The sequence below is a fragment of the Schistocerca piceifrons genome, chromosome X (genome assembly GCF_021461385.2).
Source record: "Schistocerca piceifrons isolate TAMUIC-IGC-003096 chromosome X, iqSchPice1.1, whole genome shotgun sequence".
In the NCBI taxonomy this organism is placed as follows: Eukaryota; Metazoa; Arthropoda; class Insecta; order Orthoptera; family Acrididae; genus Schistocerca; species Schistocerca piceifrons.
The window spans coordinates 482,430,628-482,437,255 of record NC_060149.1 but is presented as its reverse complement, the minus strand read 5'-3'; positions in this window follow the sequence as shown (position 1 = coordinate 482,437,255).

Sequence of the window (6,628 nt, the reverse complement as noted above, 5' to 3'; positions counted from 1 at the left end):
CTTTGTGGCAGGTGGTCCTGGATGACAGGGTTTGTTTCACAATTCTTGTAGGCTGACTCTTTCAGTCATATATTTAAATGAAAGCGCAACGCTCGTTAACTCACACACCTCTACTTCATAACATATGGCATGCCAAAATGTTATGAAGTAGCATCCAGATTTGCAAGACACAAATTTGTAATACAATAACATAAATATCCTAAGCACCAGATCAATAGTGTAATTATTTGTAGTGGTGTTGCTGCAGCATGCTTTAAATTTAAGGAAACTGATATTTAATATAAATTATGAACTGCAGCATATTAATTAAATGTTAAGCAAGACTATACATTTATCAAAATCAACTGCCTATTGAAATGTCACAGAAATATCAGTGCCACTGTGCTCACTTTCACAGAACCTTTTTGTCACAATGAAGTCTCCAGTGGCACTCCACAGATTCAGAGCCGTGTACCTCGCTGAAATTCTTTATGGCTTTGCATTCCATCGCCATCATTTTGTGGGAACAAATCTGTTGAAATTCGAATTGCGTGTCGATACCAGAAAACAAACACTTTCTGAAACCACACAGGATGTGCAATGAATGCTTTCCCCATTGGAATCGATATAAACTGATCTAAACTACACAGTAAACAATTGATTCTCAGCATTTGCAAGATGCTCGTAAACTCTTCAAAGATTCTGACACATTATTCAAGTATCTCTAGAGACATGTATGTCGTGACAGATTCACAATCAATTTCATCAGCAAATTAATATTTTCTTTTAATTTAAATAACTCCCATTAGACTCAAAACTAACAACAAATATGAACAAATCCCACCCCTCGTTTAATTCCATGCAGTGAAGCTGTGTGCACAAATTGATACTCCAAACAACAATAAATTATTACCCCAAAATATTCTCAGATAAGTAGAGAAACATACATCTGTCTTCCTAAGTAAGCATTATTAATTTTCGTTTTGCAAATTTCTCCGACCTCCATCCACCCAAATTGGTGTGACCATAACTTATAATTGGGAGATTACAACTAATATACAACCAATCAAAAACTTAAGTCTAACACATACATGCACATAAATAAATCCCTTATATACCCCCAAAAACCTAATTTATATGCATACTGTGCACTGATTTCTGACTTGGTACTGTTCACCAAATATTGAGTACCCTGACCTCTTTGCACCCAAAAGTGCATCTAAACTGTCTCTTTATAACTGCACAGACCTTGTGCCAAAAAAGTCCTTATGCGACAAAACAACAAACAAGCTACAATAAATCCTGAAATAAAACATTCCAAATTACTCCTACAAACTTGTCTTCATCCCAGCCATGTGTAATTATGGTTGTCCCCCATCAAAAGATTCTTAAATTTTACTTTCCTTTTTTCACCCTCAATTTCAGATCCCAAGCACCTTCCAATGCAGTGAAGTGAAGTTTTATATTTACATAAGAAATCTGTTCTGAGCACCTCATGTTTTACAGGTCCATTCACTACAAAGCATCCTATACTAAAATGATTTTCCTCGCACTTCAATTTCAAGAGCACTCCTTGCCTTATCGGCTTATTTAAACTGCCAACTGCCGTTTTCATTTTTACACTGTTTACAGGTAGTAATTCTAATTTCTTATTCTTTAGCCTATGTGCAAAACCTTCTGACACTGTCGACACATTAAGTTGAGAATCAAGCAGTGTGTCTACTTTCTCATCATTTACTTTAATGTCAATGATAGGCTAAACATTATTCATTTATTTTCGCTCTAAACACTTTTCCCTCAATAAATCATTCTCTATGTCTTGTCCCTTCTGTTCCACCTCTAGAGTACACATTTCCTGTTTGCTCCATCCCTCAATTTTGCATTCACCCCAAAATAATTCATTAATTGCTTCTTTTGTCCCACTTTCATTTTTCTCACTTCTAGATCTTTCGCTATCTTAAACTTCTCTCAAGTCCACAAATGAGGCAATAACGATTGTAATGTTCTACTGTACCATCGCCAATCACCTTCCTCCCTAAGATACCATTCTGTCCAGTACCATTCTGTCCAGATATTAATTTCTATATTAGAATCAAACTCACTGTATTCTCCATTAAAATTATTGACATCAGTAGCTACAACATCATTATCAATCAATAAAGCATTCCTTTTTACTCCCATATCATTACAAACAGCTTCACAAACAGCACTTTCAACAGCTGCTGATACATCATACAACTTGCTACATAAAACATCATTTACCTCCATCAACAAATCACCAATTTAAGAACCATTCATAATTTCACTATCCTCAGCCATTACATCACATAAATTATAGCTACAGTGTCGTGCAATTTCAGAATCAACAGTACTATTAAATTCCAGTACGATGTGATTTAAACCTGAGCGTAATACCTTTTTCTCTCCTACACACTCCTGCCCCACCTTGATTTCAGATCACACATGAAATTCAGATTCACATTCATTCTCAAACAAATATTCAAGATCCACAGATCCACCCAGACTTTCGGGTTCACATTCATTAGTAGAAATATGTGCACAGATTCCTTCCTTTGAAGTATCAATACCAGCAGCTTCAACTTTTGTAACTTCAGATTTGACTGACCACAAAGTATAACTCCCTTGTTCTAACTTTGCAGAATATTTGTTGGTTGCCAGTGTAGCAGGAAACCAAAAATCTTACAAGATGGTTAGTAAGTTTGGTTCGTGTATACTTTTGTATAATTGTATTTCAAAGCTAGGAAGAATAAGTGGGTATCAGTAATAAATGCCCAGCTTTTATCAAGAGCTCTCTCAAAATAAACAGGTGGTCATTTGTCAAGTAGACTCTTTGGTGTCCATACTGATTTTATATTATGGTGTTTTTTGCTATTTGCAATTGAAATTTGAGGCAGACTGGGACTCTGCCTTTCAGAGGAAATGCTCTTTTCAGCTCAGCCGTGTATGCACACTTTGTAGACTGATTCAGTCAATCAACTTCATAGTAAGAAATATTAGGAAGATAACCTCTGTTAAGATTGAAAGAGACGGTATGGAGTGATAGTTGGTTGAAGTTTTAGATTGGAAGGTGACGCAGGAGCTGGAAAGAGCAATGTCACTGAAAAGTAAATACCAAAGTCAGGGTCCTGGTCTAGCATAAAATGTATATCTGTTAAGAGTGTTTAACATAGTGAATACATCACCACAGCCTATGGATATCATTGTTTACAATTATCAATATATTTTCCACCACCATTCATCAGCTTTTAATACAGTTAATGATATGCATTATACCTGTCTCCTTATTACGCCTCCATTAAAGCATCAGAGTATTTCCTTCCACATCAGAGAATCATTGTACCCTGAAATACCATAATTAATGCATTGTCAAGACCTTTTCTCTTCTTCTATCAATTAGTAGGATCAACTGGAGCTAATCTTGACTCATCAAATACAATAATTTGCCAACACCATGTATTATTGTCAGGTGAATGGTTTCCAAGTCTATGTTGCTTTATGTGTGTGTGTGTGTGGGGGGGGGGGGGGGGTGGAATTTGAGACACATCAAAATCAAAACTTCCTGGCAGATTAAAACTGTGTGCTGGACTGAGACTCGAACTTGGGACCTTTGCCTTTCGCGGGCAAGTGCCCTACCAACTGAGCTGCCCAAGCACGACTCACACCCTGTCCTCACAACTTTACTTCTGCCAGTACCTCGTCTCCTACCTTCCAAAGCTGTGAGGACGGGGCGTGAGCCGGGCTGGGGTAGCTCAGTTGTTAGAGCACTTGCCCACAAAAGGCAAAGGTCCCAAGTTCGATTCTCAGTCCAGCACACAGTTTTAATCTGCCAGGAAGTTCATATCAGCGCACACTCCACTGCAGAGTGAAAATCTCATTCAAGACACATCAAAATCATTTGAAAATAGCAATTCTTAGTGCTAATAATACATCTTAGGGTCACTAGAGTGAATGGCTACAGTTCCAGCGATATTTAAAGCCAAGTTTAGAACCATTAGAATCATTATAACAGAGCTAAATATGGAAAAATGTCTGTATGCTCTCAGAAATTGGATAAATTTGTAACTGGTACATTTCATGTAATCAACTAGTAGTTTGTAACATATCAACACTATTATATGTAATACTGCTAGTGATATTTGGGTTCGTATCACATTGCCAGTGTATTAATTTATATGGTTTCTTTGATAAAATACAGTTCCACTCTCTATAGCAATTAATCTCATTTCTCATAGCTGAAAAATGGCATATTCACAATTCAAGCAGTAAAAAAATCATTTCTGGTTCAAATGTAAATCATACAAAATACCCAAATCAGTTGAGGACAAAATACTATTTATTAGCAAACAGTACAAAATTAGAAACAATTAATTTGTAGAACTCATTATCTAATTTATCTATTGTTATATCAATTTTGTACCCCCTTTTTTGAAAAATACTTTGTAAGTACTAAGTAACAGTTCTGACTTACTGCATGAATTTTAGACCGAAACAGAAATATATACAAAAAATATGCAGTTGATGTAACCAAATGCCTTAAACTGCCAAAACTTATTAATTTTGATAAAGCATCTATGAATGAATTTAATCTCTAATATATTAAACTACTTTGGACTATATTTATGTTGTAGGTAAAAACAAATATTATGTCTTTTGCAGCTGAATGTTTCTGACATATTTATTCTTATCTACATGATTAACATCATAACTGAAATATCAACTGAAGAGGACAGTATATATTAAGAGATGTTAAAAATATGTCACTAATCTACTAGATAGTGCAACTTAATCTGTTAAGTTTACTGTTGCTGATGACAGAAAGGCTTGAATAGCAACTAAAAATGTAATCACATACTGTTCAACAATTAACCTTACAAGGCTTACAATAACACTTGTTACTGAGGCTGAAGAAAACATCACTAAAGCAATTTTTAGTGCAATGAGATTCCTAGTTTTGTATTCCCTCATAAAAGAAATGTAGAACACATATGCAATATTGATAACACCTTCATTTAATGAAAATTTTCTTCCTGAATGCAATTTATGTTGAGAATGGGGTAAAACATTCAGAAGGGAGAAATCTGAAAGAAGAGGTAGCTGAAAAATATTATTTGAGCCCAGCTAACCAAGTTTTGCCATTGAAAGACCTCTGCATAAGTTTATAATAATTTTTCTTGTGTGTGCTTCAACTTGATAAGCAAACTGTCCAAAAATGATGCACAATATGAGCCAGTCAATCCTTTGCCCCTGGATATTTGTGAACTGCAACAAAAATGATGCACCAAAGAAAGCACAGGGTGAGAATTTGCCCCTGGTTGACTACATAAGATGAAGAAAACACATTTGTGTTTATTGGTTTTAATAAAGCAGTGAAAGTGTTTTAATAATTTTGGTATTGCTGGTAACAGTAATGGAGTTGGGCTTTTTGTAGGGCATTTTCTTAATGGTGTACTATTGTCAAGCACATTTCTAGAAAGTGATATACAAACATTAGAAATGTTCATGGTAACTAGATTCAACAGGTCCCATAATTCTTCACTTTCACTAAGGATAGCAATGACATCAGCAAAACTTATCATTCATGTTCTTTCACGGTGAATTTTAATCCCACTCTTGAGCCTTTCTTTTACAGCCATCATTGCTTCTTTGATGTATAGACTGAGATGTAGGGGGCAAATGACTACATCCCAGTCTTAAAGTACTCTTAATCTGTGTGAGGGGGAAGTTCAGGTCGGTTACACTAAACAACACTCCCATTTTGAAGTTGTCCGTTTATTCACCTAAACACCTCAAAGGCTTACAAAGAACTGACATGGAAGAACTGCACAAAGATAATCTTAGCTTAGTTCAAAGACGATACTCAGATCGATGCTGGTGTCGACCTCACCACCCACAGTACGGAGTACTCTTGAGAGGCTGGGGGAGGGGGGGTGACTATGGCGTCAGCAGGGGTCGTCCGTGGGAGCTGGACCATGGCTTTGTGGGTAGATGTCGCGAAGGAAGGTTCGGCCACCAAACCTGGAAGTAGTTGAAGCGAGCCGGGCGTCGTACTGGGTGTGCTGGTCGTGCGGCGACAGGAAGGCTGGCAGTTTGCGGGTGGAACAGAGTGACACGACGATGTCTCCGGTGGGCGTGGCAAACACACAAAGCATGTCCAGGTCGCTGTCGGGCAAGAGGGGAACACAGTTCACCAGGTGGCAGGGAATGGTGGAGGTTGTGTCATGAGCACTGGATTAAGGGAAACACACCACGAACAGTGTATAATCATACAGTATTATTGAGATGTCATGGATTATGTCCGGGGGGACAGGCACAAACACCTCGAGCGAGGGCACGTTCAAGATGGGGGGGGGGGGGGGCGTGAGTAACCTCGACAGGGCAAGGCAGGCGACCGGGGGAGAGGTCGAAGGGACCGGCGAAGGGCCCGGCGGCAAGGGCGTGATCACAGGTAAGCTTGATGTGGGAAGCATGTGGTCACTCGATGGAGTGCGTGAGACCGTAGTAGGGGGCTCGACGATTGGAGCTGGAAGTCACTCAATTGATTGCGTAAGTCCGACGTGGAGGGAGTGGTCGGAGTGTCATGAGCCACGACAGTTAGTGGCGTGGTCATGGCCTGAAAGTGGGTAGAAGA